Source organism: Podarcis vaucheri (assembly GCF_965113315.1).
Source record: "Podarcis vaucheri genome assembly, chromosome: 4".
In the NCBI taxonomy this organism is placed as follows: domain Eukaryota; kingdom Metazoa; phylum Chordata; class Lepidosauria; order Squamata; family Lacertidae; genus Podarcis; species Podarcis vaucheri.
In genome coordinates, this window is record NC_138762.1 from 103457678 (window position 1) to 103484910 (window position 27233).

At 44.8% G+C, this 27233-nt stretch overlaps 1 long non-coding RNA gene across 1 annotated transcript in view; it reads left to right on the forward strand.

Annotated features, from left to right (window-relative positions):
- Positions 1 to 27233, forward strand: part of LOC309531740 — a 119234-nt gene that overhangs the window by 41725 nt on the left and 50276 nt on the right. The window lies entirely within an intron of this gene.

A 27233-nucleotide genomic window follows, 5' to 3' on the forward strand; every position in this document is an offset into this window, starting at 1 on the left:
GAGCCCAGCACATTCCTTTCCTTGCCTCTTGGCGAGCAAACAAAGCAGGGGTGAAAACTGTGGGCCTGCTCCTTCAATCGCTGCTGTTGTCACCTTCCAATTTGTGAAAGGTTACTGTGTGAAGCTGGGAGCCATTTGTAGTCCTGTCTCGGCCTCCATGATTTTCCAGGGTTCCAAAACAGCTTTGCAGGCCTGTTGTGGTATTGCTAACGTGTGTGAACGTCAAAAAGCGCTACATAAGTTATGAGTATTATTTTACTATCAAGTATATGCGTAACACTTCCCTGTTGTTGAAATTAGCAGGCCCCAGAAGCACTTGATATTGGCTTAATTGTGCCCAGTAATAATGACCGCTCCCCGCATAAAACAGGGGGCGCCCTTTGCATGGACGCGCGCAGCCCCTGGATCTGGAGCGGCTCCATCAGCATAGGCTTGGCTTTGCCCTCCCTCAGGTGGGATACCTGGAGGTCTCCGCCTACCCCAGTCAGTTGTCCAATCCCACCTGGGGGAAGCGTTGCCAAGGAGACCAGGCCAGGTAGGGGAGGGATTACCTGCCCACACAATAGAGGGAGGATCTTACCTGGGAATCCTCACTTGGCTCCAGAGCTTCTCCCACCCTACCCACCCTCAGTTAATGTCTTATTTTGCAGGTTAACTTTTCTTCACAGGTATGTGTGCGCTGCTACGTTAAGGTTGCTGTTAAAGGGCCGGAAAGGAATTTCCCTGCATTGGCAGGTTTCGCCTTTCCCGTAGCAAAACGTCACAACTTTGGCGGTATCAGGCCTTGGGCGGAATCCTTTAGTCCATCTTGCTCTTTTCAGCAGCGATACCAGGGTTCCCCGTTAAAGGGGTTTCTGAAGGGAGGCATTGACCGTACGCCGAAAGGTCGTCATTGCTCTCCCCTGCGGCGGCGTCGTAACGGGGGTGGCTATCTCTGTTTGAACATATGTTCTCCAGAGCCAGCCCCCCCCCCACACTGGATAACCCTGATGCTCCCTAGGTCCCCGTCTGGGGACCGGGGAGGGAGAACGCCCAATGCCTGAGCATTGTGTCTACCCACATTTGAAAGTTAATAAAGTTGTGGCCAATTTAATCCCATAGCACGTTGTCATGAGTCGTTATTCCACATGACGGGGGGGGGGACCGCTCGGGATCTGGGGACTCCGCCTGTCCACACACACACACACACACTAATATTGTGGTAGGATTGCTGCTATTTGTAGTAAAGTATATAGTGAGACAAGTCTTCTTTTGCCAGTCATTTATATTATATTATATTGTTCATGAAATGATCCAGTTCTGCTGAAAGTGATACATGAATGAGAAACATTTATGAGTCAAGGGTCCAAGAGTGTCTCGAGTCATTATGATTTTCCGTGTTTTCTGTGGAAATCAAAGACCTCACTTCTCTCTTTTGAAGCAGCTGCTGTTGGTTTATGGAGCAGTCAATATACTTGGAGATTTTTCTTTCTTTTTTACTGTAAACATTGATTGCTGTACAAAGGAATTATAGACATTGTGGAAAGCCTCCCATAACCTAAGAACTACTCGGCTGTCACTGTGCCACGATGTCTTGGACGTTAAGTTTCCTCGATAACAATTTAAGGTGACTTTCAGTATTGAAAGAGATCCCGCAACTTCTCAGAGAAACTCGGAAATCATTCTATAGAATGTTTTGCATGTCCTTTACAAAACATGTGCCCAATTGTTAATTTGTGGGAACAGTCTAAATTCATGAGGAGGAATCCTAGTGTTACTGCCAGGGTTCCTAGCTGGCCACTGCATTGAAAACCGGATGAAAGATAGGATGGGCCCTTGATCTAATCCAGTTCTTGTGTGGGTGGAATCGTGTGAGCTCACTTGTGCAATAGAACTTCCTTTCCCTCTCTTTCCCTTGTGTGTCCCTGGGGTGGGGTGGGGTGGACCCAGAACAGGGTGCAATCTGACTACTCTGTTAGTATCTCAGCTCACAGTCACAGGTAAACTGGCCTCCCCCGGGCAAACTGAGTGAGATACTTATTGACCTTTCCGTCTGCGTCTCCCGGCAGGCAAGGTCGTAACTCGGCAATTCTCCTCATCAGACGTGAGGAGAACACACCCTCTGCTTCTCTCTCCTTGCCTCCCCCCCCCCAGGGAGGGGAAATGAGACAGACAGGAGGCCTATTTACATGTCTTTTATTCCTGTCATTCAGCAGTACATAGAAACGTGACTGCACCTTCCAGACTCCATCAGAAGAGTCTCAGCTCCACCCCTGTACTTCCAGCACAGGTCAGATGACACTCTGAGCTAACATCCGGTGCTCAGTACAGAGAATAGACTCCCCCTTTTTCCCAACAGTACAGTTCGAGACAACAACATCCTGTTTTGCATTCCAGCCACCTGCAGCTGGCTTTTGCATTGCTGCTTTTTCCCATTTTGATTACCCTTTGGAAGGTGCATTCTTACCCTTCTTTTTCTATTGAGGTTGAATTGATTCAGTTATGTCCTGTAAGTGTGAAAAGAAAAGAAAAGAAAGCCAGCATTCTGAAATATGGCATTGAATCCAGACTTAGTATTGCTTAAAGTAGACCCAAGTGACTCTAAGCATGACTAAGTCTGGATCCAACCCATAATTTTAAAAAGTTTTTCTTTTTAAGGCAGGCAGCGAACAGATAAACCAGGGCCGACTTAATCATAGGTGCTAGGGGTGCAGGGCACCCGGGTGCCGGGTTTTCAGGGGCGCCAGGCCGAGATTCTGGGGCCTGAGAGTTGGAGTCTGGGGAACAGCCCGCCCGTTGGTTGGAGCGCCACGGCGAGCTTTTCTGCTGTGGGCAGCCCTGCGCTGCAAGTTCAGGGGTGAGCGAGGTGGCTGGGCGGCTGGCTCCACCCTCCTACGTGCCTGGGATTGGCGTAGGGCCATGGAAAGGCCTGTCCAGCCATGCTACTTACACCACGAGGTGCCCGGCTTCGCTCAGTCACTGACGCCAATGCCTTGGGCTGGTTTGTTGCGCTGGGCTCCTTATGTTTCCTGTTTTCTTTCTTTTCTGAGCAGAGATAAGCATGGCGTCAGCTCCATAAAAAAAGGTTGACAACACAACTCTGGGCAACCTGGGGTGGGGGGTGCCGAGCGAATCTTGGCACCCTGGTGCCGCATATGCTTAAGACGGCCCTGAGATAAACATTCATGTACCACTTTAAAAAACGATGCAATTTGGTAACAAACTTTTCTTATCCCAGCTGATTGCTGAGATGCTTGTGTTTTCTTAAGTACGTCTGTCTGCTGCAGTAGTTCAGAAAAGGAGCTCCATTAACTTGGTTTCCTTTTACTCTACTTACTAGGGACCATTTATATTTTCTGCCACATTGGCAGACTCCCGTGTACTTTATAGCCAGAGATTGGCAGACGGCACTTTTGGCTCTATTCGCTTTTAACTTCATTGCATTTAGGGAAGTCCTTCCTTCATTTGTTTCGATCTGCTGGACTTCATCTCTTCCTGGATGCTTTCCACCTGGAATCTGATTTAGTTCACCTCTTGTTTAATTATTTGTCAGTTTAATTTGGCACTCAGATTAGCCACAGCAGATTCTGCAAGTTTCTGCAGTCCCTTGGCACCCACCTGATAGGTGGCAGAGAGGATGGATGACTGACCAAAGTTAATTCATGCGTATGTGTGTATCTGGCATTCAGATTGTGGAAGGAAGGTTCACACCATCGCCCTGCTCTTTCTCTCTCTGAGATTTACCGTATTTTTCGCACTATAGGACGCACTTTTTCCCCTCCAAAAATGAAGGGGAAATGTGTGTGCGTCCTATGGTGCGAATGCAGGCTTTTGCTGAAGCCTGGAGAGCGAGAGGGGTCCATGCGCACCGACCCCTCTCGCTCTCCAGGCTTCAGGAAGCTATCCCAAGTCTTGCAAGCCCGGCGGGATGTCCCGCGGGCTCGCAAGGCTTGCGGGCAGCAGCCTGCACCCAAAAGCTGGGGACAGCGGGGAGGCGCAGAGCCGCCACCCCGCTATTCCCCGACCTGATCTGGAGGCTGGCGGGGGGAGAAGCAAGCCTGCTTCTCCCCCCCACCATCCCCACAACCTCCAGATCAGGTCGGGGAATAGCGGGATGGCGGCGCTCCGCCATCCCGCTATTCCCCGACCTGATCTAGAGGCTGGGGGAGGGAGAAGCAAGCCTGCTTCTCCCCCCCACCATCCCCACAACCTCCAGATCAGGTCGGGGAATAGCGGGATGGCGGCGCTCCGCCATCCCGCTATTCCCCGACCTGATCTGGAGGCTGGGGGAGGGAGAAGCAAGCCTGCTTCCCCCCCCCAGCCCCACAACCTCCAGGAGAGCCCCACCGCCAGCCCCACAAGCTCGGGGGACAGCGGGAGGGGCGCAGCGCGCCCTTCCCGCTGTCCCCCGACTTGTCTAGAAGGCTGGCGGGGGGAGAAGCCTGCTCCTCCCCGTCGCCAGCCCCGCAAACTCGGGAGACAGCGGCAGGGGGCAGCGCGCCATCCCGCTGTCTCCCGACATGGTTTGGAGGCTGGCGGAAGGCTTCCTCCTCCCCCAGCCCCGCAAGTTCCCAGAGCGATGCCAAAGCTGCGCGCAGCTTCGGCATGGCTCTGGGTCCCGTTCTGAGGGAGGGGGAAGCTTGGGCTTCCCCGCCCCAGCCCCGCGCCTGGCGGGGGGGATTAATTTTTTTTGCCTTTATTTCCCCCCCCAAATCTAGGTGCGTCCTATGGACCGGTGCGTCCAATAGTCCGAAAAATACGGTAAATTAAAGATAAATTTAAAGATTTAAATTAAATCTTTGTCCATAATTAAGTTCTTATAACTGTTGTGCTGCTGATTTTCTGAAAAAAGTCTCACTGTTTGGGAGGGTGAGCAGGGGCCTGTTTCCTGCCCCCACCGCTATTGCCATTCTCATATTGGGAGCTGAACATCTGCAGCAGGGAGTTTTTTCTCCCCTTGGGGGTTCCTTATGTGATTCTGATATTCCAGGGTTCTAAATTATGAAGGGATCTTGCACAAACAGAACAAAGTGTGCAACCCTCAAGACCAGGGCTGGATTTAGGTTTGATGAGGCCCTAAGCTCCTGAAGATAATGGGGCCCTTTTTATGTCCAGCTGTCCTTTGTCAACAACAAATTGTCGCTGTTTTTGTGTTGAATATAAGCTATATGGTAATTTATGGACCTAATAGGTATTTAAACCCATTTGCTGCTTTGCTGTATGTAGGTTTTATTTTATTTGTTTTTATCTTATATTTTGGAAATGTACACCCAGTTTTCTTTAATTTTTTTTGGGGGGGCCCCAAGAGAGTGGGGCCCTAAGCTATAGCTTGTTTAGCTTATACGTCCAACGCTGCTCATGACCCCTTGCAGTCAATTGAGAGGCATGCATATTCCTTTAGTCTGGGACGCCATAGATTTATTGTGGCATCAGCTTTTGCTGGCTGAAACCCATTTTGGTGCAGGAATAGGTGAATTCCTTTTTTTTTTTTAAGAGTTAACTGATGCTATTTTTTTAAAAAAACCAAGCAAACAAATTATAAGAAATAGGGACAAATCATAAAATGATACACTGTGAACAGGAAGCTTATGTCAGGTTTTGGGCCTCCAAATGTTGGGGCATGGATTACTTTGATTATTATTATCAAATTATTTATTTATTTAAATTTGTATACCACCCTTCCTCCTCACATCTCAGGGCAGCTGGCAACATACAAATACAAGATAGAAAACACAAACTACATAATGAAAACAAGAACAAGAGCAAAATAAACCAATGATCCCGCCTACCACAAATGCATTTAAAAGGGTGTCAGGTGTCAGTCAGCCGAAGGTCTGGTTGAAGAGGAACATTTTCACCCGTGCCTGAAAGTGTATAATGAAGGTGCCAGCCGAACCACTTGGGGAGAACATTTCACAAATGAGAAGCCACTACAGAAAAGGCCTGTTCATGAGCTAAAGGGCCTCAGATGATGATCACACAATCTGGGGAGGTTTATATGGATAGAGGAGGTGTTACAGTCCTGGCTGAGGCTAGTGGAAGTGATCCAAAATGTCCGGAGGGCACCAGTTGGGGAAGCCTGTGCTTACACTTTCAGGAGAATGGGAATGGGGATGTGGTAGACAATAAATTGTCCATGATTGGGTACCCAGTCCTGGGGAGGATTATTTGCACTTTCAGATGACTTCACAAAGAATCTCCCTTCAGACCTTCTCACCCAATGTGGAAAGACTGGGGGGGGGGGGTAAATTCAGCATATGTGATGCGGGCACACAGATTCAGACAGTAATGCCCAATGATATCAGTGCAATCCCATGCATGTTTCTCTGAATGGAAGTCCTACTGTGTTCAGTAGGTTTTTGTTGTTGTTTAGTCATTTAGTCGTGTCCGACTCTTTGTGACTCCATGGACCAGAGCACACCAGGCACTCCTGTCTTCCACTGCCTCCTGCAGTTTGGTCAAACTCATGCTGGTAGCTTCGAGAACACTGTCCAACCACTGCCCAACCAGTAGGTTTTGCTTCCAGGTGCAAAGGGATGCAGGTGGCGCTGTGGGTTAAACCACAGAGCCTAGGGCTTGCCGATCAGAAGGTTGGCAGTTCAAATCCCCGCGATGGGGTCAGCTCCCATTGCTCGGTCCCTGCTCCTGCCAACCTAGCAGTTCGAAAGCACATCAAATTGCAAGTAGATAAATAGGTAGCACTCCAGCGGGAAGACAAACGGTGTTTCCGTGCGCTGCTCTGGTTCACCAGAAGCAGCTTAGTCATGCTGGCCACATGACCTGGAAGCTGTACGTCAGCTCCCTTGGCCAGTAAAGCGAGATGAGCACCGCAACCCCAGAGTCGTCTGCAACTGGACCTAACAGTCAGGGGTCCCTTTACCCTTCACCTTTTAAGTGTGCAAAATTTCCTTCTTTTCATGTCTTTTCACATTCTGTTTTATGGAAAGAGAGAGAAATCTGTCAATGGAGTATCACAGCGAAGTCTGACAGTGTAAGTCTGTAACACAGAGACTGAATAAAGCAAATTTAATGAACCTGGGAACTGTTAACCCACAGAAGGTGATGAACAACAAAGAGTCATGATACCTGAGGCCTTGCTTTTGACTTATGTCTACATAGATAGTGTTGCCATGACGACTCTGTGGCTTTTCTTCCGGGGGGGGGGGGGGAGGAAAGCCAGAGGAACTCCACATTTCTCATGAGCGTGTGGAAACAATAGGACAACACACTATATTCTGCAATAGTCTTAGAAACTGCACCCTTTTGAATTACGTCCCAGTATGTGTTTCTTAAGATGATATAGCTAAATAAAATTAAAATGGAGACAAAATGTTTAGTTATTTCTCCTTTGTTCCTGAGTCGTAGAGAAACTGTATCTAGGCCGTTGTTCATTCTGAAGGACTTCAGGACTGTGAGCACATAAAGATGTCATCCATCACCTACACCCGTAACACGATCTTCACCTTTGTATTGCTTTTGTGTGTGTAGCTTGGCAATGCAATTTATGGGACCTGGCAGACATGGCTACAGAAACAGTTGAGTGAAGGATACCCCATGCTAATAATGGGAAGTGTGCTCCACACAATTACCAGGAAGTGGGGGCCACTGCTGTTGTTGCTGCCATCAAGCACATCACTGACCCCACCACTAGATGTCCATGCAATGACCACCAACACACATGCATAAGCTCCGTCAGTTTAGATTTCCATGCCAATGCATGGACATCAAGGGGGTGGAGACTACAGTGTGCTCAACACTGATTGGGCGAGCAATATGACCTCACTTCCTGGTATTCACATGCAGGGGCACTGAAAGTTTCTGGAAGCGTAGAATCTAAGGTATATTGTCAAACTAAAGGTAAAGGTACCCCTGCCCATACGGGCCAGTCTTGACAGACTCTAGGGTTGTGCGCCCATCTCACTTAAGAGGCCGGGGGCCAGCGCTGTCCGAAGACACTTCCGGGTCACGTGGCCAGCGTGACAAAGCCGCGCAACACACGGAAATGCCGTTTACCTTCCCGCCAGTAAGCGGTCCCTATTTATCTACTTGCACTCGGGGGTGCTTTCGAACTGCTAGGTTGGCAGGCGCTGGGACCGAGCAACGGGATCGCACCCCGCCGCGGGGATTCGAACCGCCGACCTTTCGATCGGCAAGCCCTAGGCGCTGAGGCTTTTACCCACAGCGCCACCCGCGTCCCTGGCAAACTACCTGCTTATTTAAGAGCAGTTTCCAGGGTTCTTATTATTGACAGGTTTTTTAGTTCACAGTGGCACATAGATCTTGAATATATACTCGTACCTTGGAAGTCGAACGGAATTGGTTCCAGAAGTCCATTCGACTTCCCAAATGTTCAAAAACCAAAGTGCGGCTTCTGATTGGCTGCAGGAAGCTGCGGAAGCTCCGTCAGATGTTCGGCTTCCAAAAATAGTTCACAAACTGGAACAGTCACTTCCGGATTTGTGATGTTCGGGAGCCAAAACATTTGAGAACTAAGCCGTTCAACTTCCAAGGTGTGACTGTAGTTGGAACTGATTTTACATATAATTTTGCTGGACTTCTGTCAAGGTCGTTGTTGTTGTTGTTTAGTCGTGTCCGACTCTTCGTGGGCCAGAGCACGCCTATATTTATTAATAAGCCACTTCTGTAGGCAACTTATGTAAGCCAATAATATAAATGTTTCTTGTGCCCTTTTCTAAATGGAGAATTTAGTTTTAGCAAAAACAAAAAGTTTTAAAGGACTTTACTGAACACCTTGAAGGTAGCTTTTCCAACAGAGAAGACTGGCCTTTTGTGTTTATTGGAGACTAATATCCCATGGCAGAGAGATTGGAAACTGCAATCCTATCAACACTTATCTGAGAATGAAGCCCACTAAACCTAGTGTGACTTACTTCCAAGTAAACATGCAGAGGAGTGCCCCGTAAATCCTGTGTTAAATTGGGCTTAAAACCGCTTAACTTTGGCTGGTGTGTGCCCCAAATTTTGAGACTTCATTATCTAGGGATCAAGGTTTGGCAGTATAAAGAACTATGCCTACAGCTTGTTTAAAAGCAAAATGCAGTGGTACCTCGGGTTACAGACACTTCAGGTTACAGACTCTGCTAACCCAGAAATATTACCCGGGTTAAGAACTTTGCTTCAGAATGAGAACAGAAATCACATAGCGGCAGCATTAGCTAAAGTGGTGCCTCAAGGTTAAGAACAGTTTCAGGTTAAGAACGGACCTCCAGAACGAATTAAGTTATTAACCACTGTATAAGATTCCAGTTTCATCCGCCCATCTATCTGTGGTTCAGCTGAAAAGTGGGACACTGTATACGTTGTATTTTACAGTGTCTCCTGTATGAGTAATTCGGGCATCAAAATTTTGGAGAAATTTTTCTTTGTATAGGTGATGATTAGTTAGCGGCGTGGGGAGTGCAGCTTGCCAGCTGATAATATATTATGCATAGGATGTCATTATTCGGCATTAATGAAAGAAAATGCCTTCAAAAATTTAGAAGCTGAGATAGCATTTGCCTGCAGGAGTGATCATTTGTTTTGAAATATCATTTGTCTGGAATTCCATGGGTATAATTGTTATTTTGGTTTTTATAATTGTGCAATGGCTTATGTGCTATGTAGAGTGAAGACAAGATCTGGCATCATGCATCAGGACTTCACCTTCCCTTCCTTTACCTTGCAGCCCCCATGCCCCCAATCTTCCAGAGATGACTTTTTGGGGGTGTACTAGAGCCTTTTTACTGTCCTTATGCTTCTCTAATTTGTATTCATGTCCAGAGCCCTCTTGAGTATGCAATGCAATTCGTGTTCCCTTTTGAACATTGCATTTAATCCAACCAAGATATGTTGTTTAATTTGCACTACTTGAAATCAATAAGAGAGGTATTCTACTGGAGCACTTGAACTTTTTGGGTGCCAGGCAGTACTGCAAAGGAGTTCAGCAACAGCTTTTGAATTCTGTTCAGATGCTACAAGTTGCTTTTCAACAGCTGATCTAGTTCAGGTCACCGAAAGGTCTTTCCATTGTTAGTGAGCCAAATGCTTAGAAAGAAATTCCAGCTGGTGTTTTATTCTCATACTTCATGAGCCAATTCTCTCCACCATTGCCCACCAAGATGATTCTCTTCGGTATCTCTATCATATGCAATAGTTCAAATAAAGGAGTTCCATTATAAACACCATTGCACATAAAAGCTCTTAGCAGCTATATTAGATTCATTTCTTCCCATTTAAGCTATTTGAATGTGGCAGGTTCCTGGCTTGCTTTCCCTCTCCAGATCATCAGTGCAAATGAGAACAGACTTCATTCATTCCAAAATTCCATACCCCAATGGATCCATAAATGTCTAAGACAGCCATCCTGTACATGCCGATCTGGGAATAAGTCTCATTGAACTCAGTGAGACTTACTTCTAAGTAGACATGCATAGGATTGCCCTGTAAAATGCATAAACTTTAAAATGACCAGATGCAAGGAAGGATAGAATTCCCATATAACTGAGAAAGATTTTGGCAAAATGGCCAGATGTAAAGAAGTATCAAATTCCAATATATTTAACAGTTAAGGGATTTGGGCAGCTGAAAAATGTGATGCATTGATTGAAGTTGAATCCTGACAAGACAGAAGTACTGTTTTTGGGGGACAGGGGGCGGGCTGGTGTGGAGGACTCCCTGGTCCTGAATAGGGTAACTGTGCCCCTGAAGGACCAGGTGCGTAGCCTGGGAGTCATTTTGGACTCACAGCTGTCCATGGAGGCGCAGGTCAATTCTGTATCCAGGGCAGCTGTCTACCAACTCCACCTGGTATGCAGGCTGAGACCCTACCTGCCCGCGGACTGTCTGGCCAGAGTGGTGCATGCTCTAGTTATCTCCCGCTTGGACTACTGCAATGCGCTCTACGTGGGGCTACCTTTGAAGGTGACTCGGAAACTACAGCTAATCCAGAATGCGGCAGCTAGACTGGTGACTGGGGGCGGCCGCCGAGACCACATAACACCGGTCTTGAAAGACCTACATTGGCTCCCAGTACGTTTCCGAGCACAATTCAAAGTGCTGGTGTTGACCTTTAAAGCCCTAAACGGCTTCGGCCCAGTATACTTGAAGGAGCGTCTCCACCCCCATCGTTCTGCCCGGACACTGAGGTCCAGCGCCGAGGGCCTTCTGGCGGTTCCCTCATTACGAGAAGCGAAGCTACAGGGAACCAGGCAGAGGGCCTTTTCGGTGGTGGCGCCCGCCCTGTGGAATGCCCTCCCATTGGATGTCAAGGTGATGGACAACTACCTGACATTCAGAAGACATCTTAAGGCGGCCCTATTCAGGGAAGCTTTTAGTGTATGATATGTTAGTGTTTTTTGGTTTCTGTGGAAGCCGCCCAGAGTGGCTGGGGAAATCCAGCCAGATGGGCAGGGTACAAATAATAAATTATTATTATTATTATTATTATGCAGGATTGGAAAGAAATGTACATACTGGAATACTTTATTTTGTGCTCAGCTACTATTGTGGACTGCCCATACATGTGGTGTTCTGCTTTCATTTCTTAAAAATAATCTGGCGGTCGTGTAAATATCTACGTCAACAGAACAACTGAAACGATGTACAAGTACCACGAAATCACTGATTTTCACCTATACATCTCCATTTTCATCTTCTGGGAAAGCAGAAGATTCAGGAGTATCTCCAAAGGTTACAAATGTAGAGGTGATTATAAAGAAATACTTATAGTTCATCTTTATAGAATTACACAAATATACAGAAGTAAATGTCCCTTCTCTTGGCTGAGCATGTTTCCTACTTGCAAGTTGTTGTATTGTGAGTGTTCAAGCATACACTCACACTCCCTTTAGGTTGGAGTGCCACACAAAATTATTTGCATGCATATGGGTGAACTAGGCCTTGACCCTTGCTGATGGAGGAGACAACCTGACTTCTCATTCTTTCTCCTGTGTGCACACCCATCAGCACATCTTTCATACTTGGTGTTGCTTGCAGTTTCACTTCTAGCAGAAGCCATGCAAAGACACCTTAAATTATAATGTTGGAGGGAAGTGGAACTCAGGCATGCGCCTTTAGCAGTCTCTGTGTTACTCTATTTAATAGTATGGACTAGCCTGTGACAACTGAGTGGAGTTCATATTTCATGGAGGAAGGAGAAGATACTGTTCTAAGTCCAAAAGGAGACATAAGTAGTGTGTGACCCTTGTGCATGAAACACACTGAAATGTGTGTGTTTTGATACATATGTATCAAAAGCAGGGGTGGAGGAAGGGGGGTGCAGTGCGTGTGGCCCGCCCCAGGTGTCACCACTGGGGGGGGGGTGACAAAATGCCAGGTGGCACTCACCATGGGGCCTGCAGTGCGCCCGAGCAATGTGTCTCTCCTGGGAGTGATGTGGTGGCTTGGGTGCCCGCAGGCTCCACTCTGCCCCAAACGGTCTGCCTGCTGCCTCCCCCCCCAGCTGTAGGGCGGCTAAGTGGGAGGAGGCAGGCAGACTCTGGAGGTCCTGTGGTGTCCTCTGCCCCTGGGCACGCTACCCCAGCGCCTGAGCAGCTTCCTTTGCTACTTATCAAAAGATCCCAAAGAGAATATAGTGGACGCTCGGGTTGCAAACGTGATCCGTGCAGGATGCACATTTGCAACCTGTAGCGCCCGTCTGCGCACGCACGTGTTGCAATTTGGCGCTTCTGCACATGCGCAAAACGCAATTTAGTGGTTTTGCGCATGCGCGAGCGCTGAAACCCGGAAGTAACCCGTTCCGGTACTTCCTGGTTTCGGCAGTCCGCAACTCGAAAAAATGCAACCTGAAGCAGCTGTATGACTGTACATAGATCAAGACATCATAGAAGCGTTGTGAATCTGAATGTCACGAAATCAATGTATGTGTATAATAATGTACACATCTAATTCAAATATATTGAGAACTTTTTTTGCTTTTAAACTGCTGTGTATTTATTTCTATCATGCATTTTGTTTATTGTACATCGCTTTGGAAACATTCAGCTGGGAAGTGGTTTATAAATTAATCAATAAATAAGTTAATAAAAGCACAATGTAAATAGCAGAAATAGGTAACAATGCCACCAACCAATAAATTATAATATACGATAGCAATAGCAGCAACAACTGACAAGAAGAACAGTGCTATCAGGACTACCACCCTCAACAACAATCAATGCTAGTAAATAATAGGAACAGCAAAAATCCCCTTTGCAGCCCCACATGTGCTTTGGTGATGTGGGATAGCTCAGTTCGTACAGCATGAGACTCTTAATCTCAGGGTTGTGGCTTCGAGCCCCACATTGGGCGAAAGAGTCATGCATTGCAGAGGGGTTGACTAGATTACCCTTGTGGTCCCTTCTAGCTCTATGATTCTATCCCACTGAGGATGACTCCAGAACATTGAGAAGCTTTTTAGGAGGCTGTAGCAGGAGGCAGCAGCCAAACCTCCTTCCATTTACAGATCTCATGTTCAAGGCCAATTTTTAAAACTGTCTTTTCTTGAAAAGGAAATTGCCAAGTATCTCTGTGCAAATATACACAAGAATCTTAGGGAAACTGTTGTCTGTTTTATCTGGTACCAACTTCCATGTTAAGTGGAGTGGTAATTGCAATAAGAGGGAGGGGTAGACACACTGTTTATAGTATTTTTTCCTGGACAAATCAGGCTGCTGTGGCAGACATGTTCCAAAAGGAAATTGCTTATACCTCATGGTTTTCTTTTCTTTCTCCTGTGATGGACAGATGGTCAGGGCTGGGGGCTTGTATTTTCTCTTCCCATGTAGTAAGTCAAGTCCCTTTCGACTCCTAACATCCAGCTGTTCCAGCTGTTCTTCTATAGAAATAACCATAGCCATTTGATGTTGTCCTGTGTTCAGGCCTACAGTGGTGCCTCGCAAGACGAATAGAATCCGTTCTGTGATTCTCTTCGTCTAGCGGTTTTTTCATCTTGGGAAGCAAGCCCATTGACGGATTAGCGGATTAGCGCTATTAGCGGCTTTTAGCGGCTTATCTGCTGATCAGATCAGCTGATAAGTGGCTTAGAAAAAAGGGGGGAGAGGAAAAAACCAGCAGGAACTCGCAAGACATTTTCATCTTGCGAAGCAAGCCCATAGGAAATTCATTTTGCAAAGCACCTCCAAAACGGAAAACCCTTTCGTCTAGCGAGTTTTCCGTCTTGCGAGGCATTCGTCTTGCGGGGCACCACTGTACTTCAGTTTTGCTTCCTGAAAAGACTATTTCTCCGCTGAACAAAGTGGTTTCTACACTTCTCACTCCTAATTTGTAAGCTTCAATCTTCACATGTTCTCCAGCTTGGTCCATTCTTGGTTCCCTCTTCTCCAGTTGCTTGTGGACTCCATTGGTGTCAAAGCACTTTTTTTTGGGGGGGGGGTCGGAGTTCAGTTCTGAGGTCTCAGAAAGTGCCCTCCATGTTCCAACACAAATATGAGTGAGCTGGCTGTGGGAAAGGGCACTACAGTTTATCTCAGGTGAAGAGCGAAAATGATGTATCTCTGGAGACCTTCAGCCTTTTCAAGAGCCTGTGAGGCATTGAGAGATTTATTTTAAGGCTTTTGTATACAGTGGTACCTCAGGTTACATACGCTTCAGGTTATATATGCTTCAGGTTACAGACTCCGCTAACCCAGAAATTGTGCTTCAGGTTAAGAACTTTGCTTCAGGATGAGAACAGAAATCGTGCTCCGGCGGCGCGGCAGCAGCAGGAGGCCCCATTAGCTAAAGTGGTGCTTCAGGTTAAGAACAGTTTCAGGTTAAGAACAGACCTCCGGAACGAATTAAGTACTTAACCCGAGGTACCACTGTACTGTTTTCCAGGTATACAGCCTCCCAAAGTGCTTTACAAAATAATTTTGTAGGGGAAGTGAGATTAATAATAAAAAATGCACACTTTACTAAACATGAAGCATGTAAATAAGCAAGCAGGAAACTAAACAACCTGAAAATCCCAGGTGAATAAAACAAAGCCTTGAACAGGTGACAAAAATGTTCCACTTCTTCTCCATGTTTGCTGTCTTAACTGCCCTCCAACAGTCTCAAATTTCAGCAGTGTCCTGTGCAAGGCCAAAATTTGCCCCCCCCACCTCTTGCTATCCATTCTATGTAATAGTTGTGGTGCCTCCTGCAGCACCCAGAGGTGGAGAAAGGTGGGAGCGGTGGGTGCGGTTCACCCTGGGTGCCATCCCTGAAGGGGGGTGACATCGCTGTGCTGCCCCCTACGCTCGTCACGGGCACCACCCACCCAGGAAGCCACGGGCGGCACCCCTGGGACTTTCGTGGCGGCCGGCGCACCCCCCAGGACGCTTGCCCCGCCCCCTGGGAAGTGTGCCCCGCCCCCTGGGATGCCAGCTCCACCCCCGTGGGCAGCTAGCCCCGCCCCCAGGTGCACAGTGCTCTAGGTGTCGTAGCAGCTAGCTCCGCCTCTGGCAGCACCTGCAAGGCTCTGCGCCCGGTGTGACTGAAAGGGCTGCGCTCCCCTAAATCTGCCTCTGCCTCCGACTCTCTGAACATTTCAGTGGCAGCTCCGGGCCCTAAGGAAGCCAGTCTATCCTCCACCAGGGCCAGGGCTTTTTCAGTGACGGCTCCAACCTGGTGGAATGCCCTGTCCCATGAGACTAGGGCCCTGCAGGACTTGATCTCCTTCCGCGGGGCCTGTAAGACAGAGCTTTTCCTTTTCCCCTTTTCTTTTCTATGAAGAAACCCTTCTGGGACCCCACATTTAAACGCTTTCCTGTTCTCCTTTCTGGCCCTAGTAGGACCAACTTGGCCATTTAGCCCTGGTGATCATTTGATGCTTACTGATTGGGGTTTCCCCCCTCCTAAAATGACCCCTGAATTTTTGAATTTTATTGATGCTGCATTATGTTGTATTTTATGCTGTTTTTAAGTCACATTTTAATCAGTGTTTTATATTTGCTGTTAGCTGGCCTGAGCCCAGTTTTTAAACCGGGAAGCACAGGGTATAATAAAATTATTATTATTATTATTATTATTATTATTATTATTATTATTATTATTATTAGTGGCAGCTGTGAGGGAGCATCCCATTGCCTCTCCACGATCTCTCTGTGGCTGCTGCTGCCGGATTCCTCCCTTGGGCAGCTCATAGCAGCTGCTGGACACCAGGTGAGGAGGAGTAGTGGTTGCTGCTGCTGCGGCCCAGCCTCTTGTGATGTTCTAGCTCTGAGGTGCAAGCAGAGGACAGGACCACCCTGGGCAGGAAGAAAGAGGAAGCAGAGCAGAGCATAAGGAGTCTTGATTTTTTTATATAAAAAAATGCTTTCTGCATCCATGGGTGGATCTACCCACAGGAAAAAGCGCTATAAATAAGTCATAAATTAAATCATTATATCAAAAGAAGAGAAAAACACTATGTAAAATCGCATAGAAAAGTTTTGTGCTCTACAGCGCCATCTGGGGTTGCATGTTTATAACACATTTAAAATGCCTTTTTTTCTTCTAATGTAGCTGACTTCCATGTCTAATCTCGACCTTTTCTAAGATTTATTTATTTGTTTTTCTTCTTGTAAATCTTCCGAAGAATAGAATAAAATCAGGATTAGGGAGTTTTCTCAGGACAGTCGAGGGTGGGTGTGCTTTGTCCCATTGGTGTCGTTGTGGTGGAAATGCTCTGCCAGCACGATTCCTCAGTAGCTGCAGTCCAAGGTAGTCACCTTTGCCTAATGGTAGAGCCAACCTTGCTCCATGGGATGGGGAACTGCACTGGTAGATGTCTTCTGCATAAATGGACCATCAATTCAGTCCACCAGAGGTCTGTGTTTCAGCTCTGTTGTCCTGACTATACTTTCATCCCTAAGCAAAGTTCCCAGTGAGGTGGCCCAGGACTGACAGAACTCAGCCTGTTGTCATGTTAATAAGCGGTTATTTATTGGCTTCCTTGACGATTCTCTACAAAACATGCATAGGGGACGGAAAACATTTATTGACTGATCAGCCTGATTAATCATCTAACACATTTCTCACAAATTAAAGATGGCAATCTATGACAAGCTGTGTAAAACACAGTTGTATTCAACTATTTTTTTTTTATTACTTTGTCTAATGATTAACCGGGTTACTGAAGTCTCTTTCCCACCAATTGGTTACCTGACAGTCTCAATTTACAAATTACTTTTTTTTACTGAGTTTTGTGCAAATACAAACAAGACTCGACATAACAAACAAATCTACAGAAAACAAAGAAACAAAGCAAGAACAGAAACAATAAGGGGGAAAAACATGGACAAAAATGAAGTGAAATTAACTATACAATACTATCCCAAAACATCAGTTCTCAAACAAAGTACTTTCCCTTTTGGAATAGATCTCTTTTGTTATTTTATTTATTTTCAACTTCCGTCTATCTCACCATGATTCATTCTCTCTATGTGATACAGTTTTCCCCTGTATTTCAATTCATGTCCTCATCTTGGTATAAGGAAACATTTTTTTCAATTTACGGATTTATTTTAGGCACAACCAAATTTGCTTGTTGAACCTTGTCTCATTAGATAAGTGTTAAAGCATTCCCACTCCTTTTGGACTATATCGATTGGTTTATTCCTTAATAATTTGGTCATTTTTGCGAGTTCCAAGTACTTGCTTAACTTTAATTCCCATTCTACTCTAGTAGGGATCTGTTCACTTTTCCAGTACTTGGCTACTAGTACCCTAGCTGCCGTCGCTGCGTATAGAAATAATCTTTCTCTTTCTCTTGGTATATCGTTAGTTAAAATCCCAAGAAGGAATGCTTCTGGTTTACAAATTACTTTTAAGACAATAAAATGGTGTCTACCATGTCAGAACAGTGGTACCTCAGGTTACAGACGCTTCAGGTTACAGACTCCGCTAACCCAGAAATATTGCCTCGGGTTAAGAACTTTGCTTCAGGATGAGAAAAGAAATTGTGCTCTGGCGGTGCGGCGGCAGTGGGAGGCCCCATTAGCTAAAGTGGTGCTTCAGGTTAAGAACAGTTTCAGGTTAAGAATGGACCTCTGGAACAAATTAAGTACTTAGCCCTAGGTACCACTGTATATATGAAGTATCTTCAAATAGGAATAGAGGGTTTCTGGAAGTTATGGGAAGGAGATCTAGATAGGAGCTTTGATTATATGGACTGAGAAAGGATATAGACTAAACCTCTATTAAAAACTATTTGTGCCAGGATCCATGAAAGCTACTTGTCTGATGGCACTGGACACCATCCAAGCTGTCTTGAATAAATAAATAAATCCATCTCTCCCATGTGTTGAAGCGGCTGCAACACCAGGGTGACCTTCTTTCACATTATATACTGCTCTTGTTCAGTTTGTCTCAGTAAAGTATTATCATTTCCTTTTCTCTCTGGACTCCCATCTGCTTTATTCCAGTCACTCTGCTAAGAACATGGCCACTTATATACCGCCAAAAATAGAGGAAATGCTGCAACAATAGTAAAAGCCACATGAAGTGAAGGACATGAGGCAGGAGTTGGTAATGCAGGTGAGCTGTGCATAAGGAAGCTGCTAGCTAGCTCTGTCGAGGCTCTTTTTATTAGCACAATATGCAAAACCAGTCAGATACATTTTGGACTGTGACCTTTACACATCTTCCAGTCCTGAGATCGTGGGGTGGTACAAAGTTATTTTGGCACCTGTTTCCACCGTGTCATTTTCCCCTTAAACAATGTATGACGAAGGAGACAAAGGTCACAGGCAGGGCATGGCAGACCACTAAGAGAGCAAAGGTTAGATAGAGGGCATGATGTTCAGACAGCTGTGGCTTTGTCTGCAGGTGGAAGTGTGCTCCAAACCCCGTAGGTCACGTGGTCAGACAGCTGAGGCTGTCTGCGAGCGGAAGTGTGCTCCACAGCCGGCCATCATTCCTTCAGACACAGAGTTTCAAAAAATCTACTTATGCTAATTTAAAAGTGTACAGTGCTAATGTAAACATAGAATACATCTCTCCATAGTGGGGAAGCTGGTGACCAGGTGCCATGTAAGCCTCCTGCCTTCCTTTCTTATGGTTCTGGTTCTTGCTCTTTATTGTTTGTCAGCCGCTTTGGGATTCATGTGAATTAAAAGTGAAAATGAAAAGCAACCAACTGATCATTCTTTATCTTTAAATCAATGGATTTTCAAACAGGACTTCTTAAAATAAAGGAACACCCACTGTAAAGTAGAACCCACAGTCATCCTAGGCCTTGCTTTCTTCTCCACACGATTACAATTTCAGGGAGAGAGGAATGCTCCCTAGTAGAGGCTCCGAGAGACAGACTAAGGAGTAGACAAGAAAATTTAGGAATGTAGGCACCTAAAAGGCCAAGGCTGTTGATCTAATTGTTGTCCAGGCACTGAGGTCTGCCTTGGAACCATTTATAGGCAGGCCTGGTCAGGCTGGATCACTGGGATGTCTAAGTGGATGGAGCAGTGCTGTTATTTGAGAGGATTGTTGTTTAGTTGTTTAGTCGTGTCCGACTCTTTGTGACCCCCTGGACCAGAGCACGTCAGGCACTCCTGTCTTCCACTGCCTCCCGCAGTTTGGTCAAACTCATGCTGGTAGCTTCAAAGACACTATCCAACCATCTCGTCCTCCGTCGTCCCCTTCTCCTTGTGCCCGCAATCTTTCCCAACATCAGGGTCTTTTCCAGGGAGTCTTCTCTTCTCATGAGGTGGCCAAAGTACTGGAGCCTCATCTTCAGGATCTGTCCTTTCAGTGAGCACTCAGGACTGATTTCCTTCATAATGGATAGGTTTGATCTTCTTGCAGTCCACGGGACTCTCAAGAGTCTCTTCCAGCACCATAATTCAAAAGCATCCGTTCTTCGCCGATCAGCCTTCTTTATGGTCCAGCTCTCACTTCCATACATCACTACTGGGAAAACCATAGCTTTAATTATACGGGCCTTTGTTGGCAAGGTCATTTTAGCCTGTGTAGTCGAGTTCCTGAGCAGCAGGGGCAGCAGCACACAGATCTGGTTCAAGTCCTGGCTGCTCCCGGCATACCCTTGTTTTTCTGCAAGAGACAAAGGAGGTTTGAAGAACCATACTCTTGCCATTGTCTTGCAGATGAATGCAGCCCTTTAAGTTGCATGTATTCCTCCGAGGTTCAAACGCCAGGTGATGAGATCTTTGAACAAAGGGGCACCTGCTACGGTTACTTGGTATTTACACTGAAACTTGAGTGGCAGGCCCTATTTCCAGAGTCCGATTACTTTCACCACCCTGGGTATTGTGTAACAAGACACACCGGAGGCTCTTTGGCGACCTGGCACATGGAATGGAAAAAAGAACAACAACCCAGCCACATTCCCGGGGTGGGTTGGAAGCAAAGTGGAATGCAAGCTCCCTCGATGCAAAAAAACCAGAAACCTTTGGAACAGTGTCTGGTCTATGACTGAGTCTAAGCGTTTCATTTCTCTAATGAGTTATGTAAATCCACTCACTGACTTGTAAAATTATTACCGTTTCATTAACTGTGGGACGGGCGCTAACCAAAACAGCGCCAGCTTTGAGAGCATTTTTTACACATGGGGTTTAAAGCGATTCTTGCTTTGATTGCTTCATAATGCGAATTTAAAATCTGCATTGGCCAGAATATTCCTTCGGGTGACCTCTCTTGTGCAGTCTTCCTCTCTTTAATAATATTTTTTTATTGTTTTTTACACATATTTTCCAGCATATCATCCTTTTAAACATCATTTCAAAATCTTTGGCTATCACAGCCTAAGACTTCCTACAAACTCAACTGATGGTTTTCTAAAATTGTTTCTAATTATGCATTTTGTTGCTATAGTTATAGCTATAAATTCAAATCTTAATACCTATTCTTAATTCTTTTCACAATAATTTATATATTACTCCTTGCAAAACTTCTTTTAACCCTACAAGTGATGTCAATTGGTTAAAGTTGCTTTCCAAATATATTGAAAACTTCTTCCATTCCTTTAGGAAAGTCTGTTCCTACTGGTTCCAAATTTTCCGGGTGAATCTCGCCACCTCAGCATAGTTCATCAATTTCCCTTGCCACTCTTCTTTAGTTGGCATTTCTTCTTGCTTCCATCTTTGGGCTAACAATATCCTTGCTGCAGTTATTGCATATAAAAACATTTTTTTATCATTCATATGATTTTTTGTACCCACAGTACCCAATAGAAGGGCTTTTGGTTTTTTAACAAATGTATATTTCAACATTTTTTCCAATTCATTATAAATCATTTCCCAGAAGTCCTTCACTTTCTTACATTCCCACCTCATATGGTAAAAAGTACTCCCCCCCCCTTTCTTTACATTTCCAACATTTGTCATCTGTTTTATACATTTTAGCTAACTTCAACTATCAGGTGTTGGGGAAACGTCTTTGCATATATGAACTTTCATCTGCTGGTGACACCGATACAATTTCAAATGCATGGCGAATGTGTGTGTTGTTGTTTCTGCAGAAGCAAGCAATGAGTGACAGTTAATGTGGCACATAAGATCCAAGTGATTGTTCTGGGAGAGTAATTGTATGTGCAGTGGTACCTTGGTACTCAAACACCTTGGTTCCCAAACGCCAAAACCCCAAAGTGAAGTGAAATCAAACCTTTATTAGGCATTGTACAGATAAAACCATAAAAGAAAAAGTAACATATAAGTGACTTGAAGTATATGTAAGAAGGCAGCGGTTGGCTACAAACATATATATATATATACACATATAGAGTCAGTGATTTTCCTTGTTAACCTGCTCCTTGGAGGGCTGCTACCAAAAACTCAGCTACCCCCGCCGTTACCCTTTGGTCAACGTCGGATAGGCAGAATCCCACACATTCACCTTGTTGGGGTTCCAGGCCACCCAGAAGAGGGGACAGCACGCGTTGACGGAGCGTACTGTACAATGGACAATGAAAGAGAATATGCTCTACAGTGTCCGGGACATTCATAGAGCATCTGCAGAGTCTCTTGTTTCTAGGGATGTTTTGGTATCTTCCCCTGACAAAAGCTGAGGGAAAAACATTCAACCGGGCCAGCATAAAAGCCCTACGTTGGGCTGGGATTGTTAATTTAGTGACGTAGTTGGCTCTGCTATCTAAGATATTTAAATCATAGAATACGGGGGAGCAAATTTTGTTTACTGCTGCCATAATATTTTGTCTCTCAACATCCTTTAATCTAGTTAGGATATTATGGAAAATGTATTGCTCATTAGAATTGTATAGGGGCTCCAGCTCGATGCCTAAAGATTCAATCTTTTTTTCAAGGTACTGGTACCATCTTGATTTATAAGAGTCTTGAAGCAAATCAGCGAGCAGGCTTGATGGAGAGCAGCGAAAATGGCAGCGTAACCAGTACTTTATTGAGGTGGACCAGGCCCAGTATTCCATTGTGTGTATGCCTATTTCTGCACACATTGTTTCATATTTGATCACAGCTGGGAGTCCAAGAATACGTCTCAGAAAGCTGGAGTGGATCTTTTTTAGATCACTGTTATATGCTTGGACCCATAGTGGGATTCCATAGAGTATCTGGGCTTGCACTTTTGTTTGAAATATCTGATTGGCCGCAGGGATAAATTGATTACCTTTCTGATAGTAAAAACGAGCAACTGCTGATGAGGTGCACTTTGCCTGTTTTATGGCGTTTGTGCGATGATTTGCCCACCCTAAATTGCTCTGGAATAATATTCCCAGATACCTATAGATTTTTACTTGTTGGATTTCATGCCCTCTTATTTTCCATTTCTCTAGTTTCCAACCATTCGAGAAGACCAAAATTTTTGTCTTCTCATAATTTATTGAGAGTTTATTACATTCACAGTAAAGGATCAGAGAAGATATAAGACGTTTCAGACCCAGACTCGTTAATGATAGTAGAACTGCATCGTCTGCGTATAATAAGAGAGGAACTGGTTTCTGATTAAGTTTAGGGGCATGTGATTCTATTTTTTGAAGGTGATCTGGCAAGTCTGATAAAAATAAATTAAATAGAAAGGGTGCAAGAATACACCCTTGTTTTACCCCTTTCGAGTTTGGGATGTCTGGTGAAAGGTGACCTTTGGTGCTAAGTTTGACTTGACAGACATTGGAAGAGTATAGATTTTGTATTAAAGTCAATAAACGCTGATCAATTTTTAATTCTGCGAGTTTCCTCCACAGCTTTGGGCGGTCAATTGAGTCAAATGCACCACGAAAATCTACAAAAGCAGCATATATCTTAGATTGCCTTTGGGATCTATATTTTTCAACCAAATGCATAAGTATAAGGCAGTGGTCTAATGTAGAGCAGCCTTTAGAGAAACCTATTTGTTCTTTCCCTGGTAAATTTAGATTTTTCATCCAGGGAAGGAGTTTAGATAAAAGGTGCTTAGCGTAGATTTTCCCTATCACTGATAATAAGCTTATCGGTCTGTAATTCCTTGGTTCTTTTGGGTCACCATTTTTAAAGATTGGGATAATTATTGATCTTAGCCATATCTCAGGTATGATCCCCTCTTTGTCTATGAGAGTAAACAATTGAGCTAAGGGTTCTGCCCACCAATCTATATAGGTCTTGAATAATTCTATTGGTAGACCATCAGGCCCAGGAGATTTCCCCGATTTAAAATTTTTAACTATTTCTCTAATTTCCGCTTCTTCTACCCTTGGCCACTCCTGGAGTTTATTGATTTTGTTTTTAGTGATCTCATTTCCTTTAAGTTCACTGTGTAGATTGTTAAAGACAGAAGTAAAATATTGGTACCATTTGGATTCTGCAATTGGTGATTGGGTTAATTGATTTTCGGGTTTCAATCCTCCATACACTAGGTTCCAGAACGCTTTGTTGTTTTTGTTCTGAATTGAGTCGAGTAATTGTAGCCATTTTTGGGTTGCGTATTTCTGTTTCTTTTCGGCCAGAATGTGATGATATTTTCTTTTTTCATCAAGATAAGAGGGCTCTAGTTTAGTGCGGTTATTTTTAAATATTTGGCGCAGTTTTCTTTTTAGCTGGAAACATTCATCGTCAAACCAGGGGCTAGCGCTATGTTTAAGTATCCAACCTTTAGGTGGGGTACTAAGCTCTGCAAACATTTGAAAAATTTCATTATAGATTTTCGGAATATCACTGTGGGGATTAATGGTCTTTAAATTAGATAGTACTTGTTTTCTCCCCAAAGTAAGTGTTCCGGTTTTCAAATGTTTTTCAGAAGCTGAACGTCTGATGTGGCTGTTGGCTATTGTTTCTGGGGTGCCTGCACCAATCAGAAGTTGCACCTTGGTTTTCACTATTCATTTTGCATTTTTGAGGCTCTTTCAGTTAATATTTTTTTGTGACTGTGTGGAACCCAGTTCAGCTACCGATTGATTGATGGTGTGACTGCAGAAATGGATAAAAGCCCCATCCAAACAATGACTATCATCAGTGCAGGTAAGAAAAAAATAATTTAATTTTTTATCATTTACAATACTGTCTTAGTTATTTTATAGTACAGTACACATGACCCGGAAAAACTGTCTGCGGACAAACGCCTGCTCCCTTGGCCTGTAAAGCGAGATGAGCACCGCAACCCCAGAGATGTCAGCAACTGGGCTTAACTTTCAGGGATCCTTTACCTTTGTCTTTTTACATTGATTATTGCTTTCATTTTATGTATTGTCTCATTAGTATAAAATTCATGTTAAATTGCTGTTTCTGGGGTTGTTTTTAAAAGTCTGGAACGGATTAATCTATTTTGCATTACTTTCTATGGGAAAGCGTGCCTTGGTTTTGGAATCTTTGGTTTTGGAACAGACTTCCGGAACCGATTAAGTTTGAGAACCAAGGTACCACCATATTGCTAAGTCTTGAAATCCCAAATTCAGGGCTGGCGACAGAGCCCAGAGCCTAAGGTACAGTGTCTGAGTGAAGCTTTAGGGCAGGACCTTGTGGCTTCTGGTCAGATTAAAGATGGATTAGGGCAGTGTCAGCTCAACTTTTATCTTCATCATCACCATCATTTTCATATTTGTATCCTGCTCATCTGACTGGGTTGCCCCAGCCACTCTGGGCAGCTTTTGAAAAGTCTTTGGGTAAGACACCCTCCATTGTCCCCCTCAGTTCTCCATGAGAGGAGAACCTCTGTCCTATGGCCTGATTGGGCCAGCTAGACCCCACATTTGGTCCCAGGGGCCTTTTCAGCCAAGCCACACCCACCTGATTCCCATTGGCCACCTGTCATGGATGCTTTAGTTGAGATTCCTGCATTGTGGGGTTGGACTAGATGACCCACACGGTTTCCCTTCAAACTCTACGATTCTGCAATTCTGTGTCATGTTTGGGGTAGATATCGGCAGGGCTTGGCCAAAAGGCAAAATCAGTTTTGAAGCACAGGGTAAGATAGCACTTTGAGAGGAGCTTTTGGGGACATAGAGACCTCTTTCAAAGCACTTCTTTCCACTGAATATCTGAAAATCAGCTGCCTGCACACCCCACTTCAGCCATGCCCTGGCTGGCTCCAGCTCAGAAAAGTGGACTACAATTCAGAAAAGCTTTCTTCCACAATAAGTTTGTGATCTTTAGGATGGCACAGGGCTGTTTTTTTTACATATAGAAATGTTGGGCATCACTGAAAAGCTGAGATGCAGTGCCTGCTTAGCTCTAGAAACCCTGACTACAAGAAGAGGCTCAAAATTATTATTTCTGGTGTAAATATGGAATGCCCACTTCAACAATACCAGACAGCATTCATGCCAAACTTTGCTATCAGCACTGTCAGGGAGACTGAAACTTCCCCCTTCACAACCTTTAATGACGATTGATTTCTTCATTATTTTATCACTTTGGATCCTTTTCTAGATTCCCTTCTTGACTCAGTTGCTTTCCCGGTCTCAGAGGCTTCCCTCACTTCTTTCCAGCATGTTCCCTGCTTGTGCAATGGAACATTTAAAAAATATTATTATTATTCCCTTGCACTAAACTCGTGACTATCCAGCTTTTTAAGTTACTATGCAGAGATATAAAATATGCCTCCATGAGTCAATGGTGGCATCATAAATACTCCATTATGGGATATTAATGAAACGTATTGCCATGTTACCCATCATCCTAGCATAGCAGAGGCCCCGTAAAAACAGCAATAAATCAGGTGGTCTTAACAGCCAATCTACACACTTCAACACATAAAAATGTGGCCTTCCTCAAATATATGGCCCCAGGTTCTCTGGGTCCACCAGCCTGGTGTCATGTATAATGAAAATGGCCAGGATAATGACCTTATCAAGCACTACCAAACTTCATTTATAGACTAACTCCTTGTCTCTTGAACGCATGGTAGAAATTGTAGGCATCGTAAAGACACATCTGTTCGCTGAGTAATACCATCAACCATATGCTCCCTGAAAAGATATATACGGGGAGAAGTCGACAGTGGAGTTGATGCTGCAGCTGGGCAGTCCGATGGCAAATCCTGCAGAAAATACTGGTAGTTATGGAGACACCCGGCACTACCCACTCATTCAAGGCAAGCTTTTCAGTCACCCTAGATTTGGACCCTCAACAAAAATATCCAAGAAGTAGAGTGCCTCTTTGTACTAGGCCGTTGTGAACTGGAATGTCTATACAGTGGTACCTCGGGTTACATACGCTTCAGGTTACAGACGCTTCAGGTTACAGACTCTGCTAACCCAGAAATAGTACCTCGGGTTAAGAACTTTGCTTCAAGGTGAGAACAGAAATCGTGCTCCGGCGGCGTGGTGGCAGCAGGAGGCCCCATTAGCTAAAGTGGTGCTTCAAGTTAAGAACAGTTTCAGGTTAAGAACAGACCTCCAGAATGAATTAAGTACTTAACCTGAGCTACCACTATAGTTAGTAGGAGGGATGGATGTTGAGTACTTCCAATTTCCTTTGTGTTGCACTGAGGGAGGCAGGAGGAGTATACCCCCCCCTCCTGTTAGGAAATTAAAAAATAAAATAACCAGGCAATGGATTTCTCTTGCTGTTGGGATGGCCTCTACCTAAGGCAAGTTGGGGCATATGTGGACCTTACGAAGTAGGTGCCTTTAAGGTTTGACCTTGCATGTAGTCATTGCTCAGGTGACAAGGAGAGTCCAATAAAACTCTCCCATAAACTTTGCACCACTGCATCATTCACATACCAAATTGTTTGACGTTTCCCCCCTAGTTTATCTGTCACAGCAACTAAGATCCTAATAAGGCATGAAGAGATAATTGTTTCTGCATGCTTCTTCATTGCTCAACACATTGCTGCTGCTGCAATATGTAAAACGAAAAATTTGGCATGTATCATTTGGTCCTCTGCTTTGT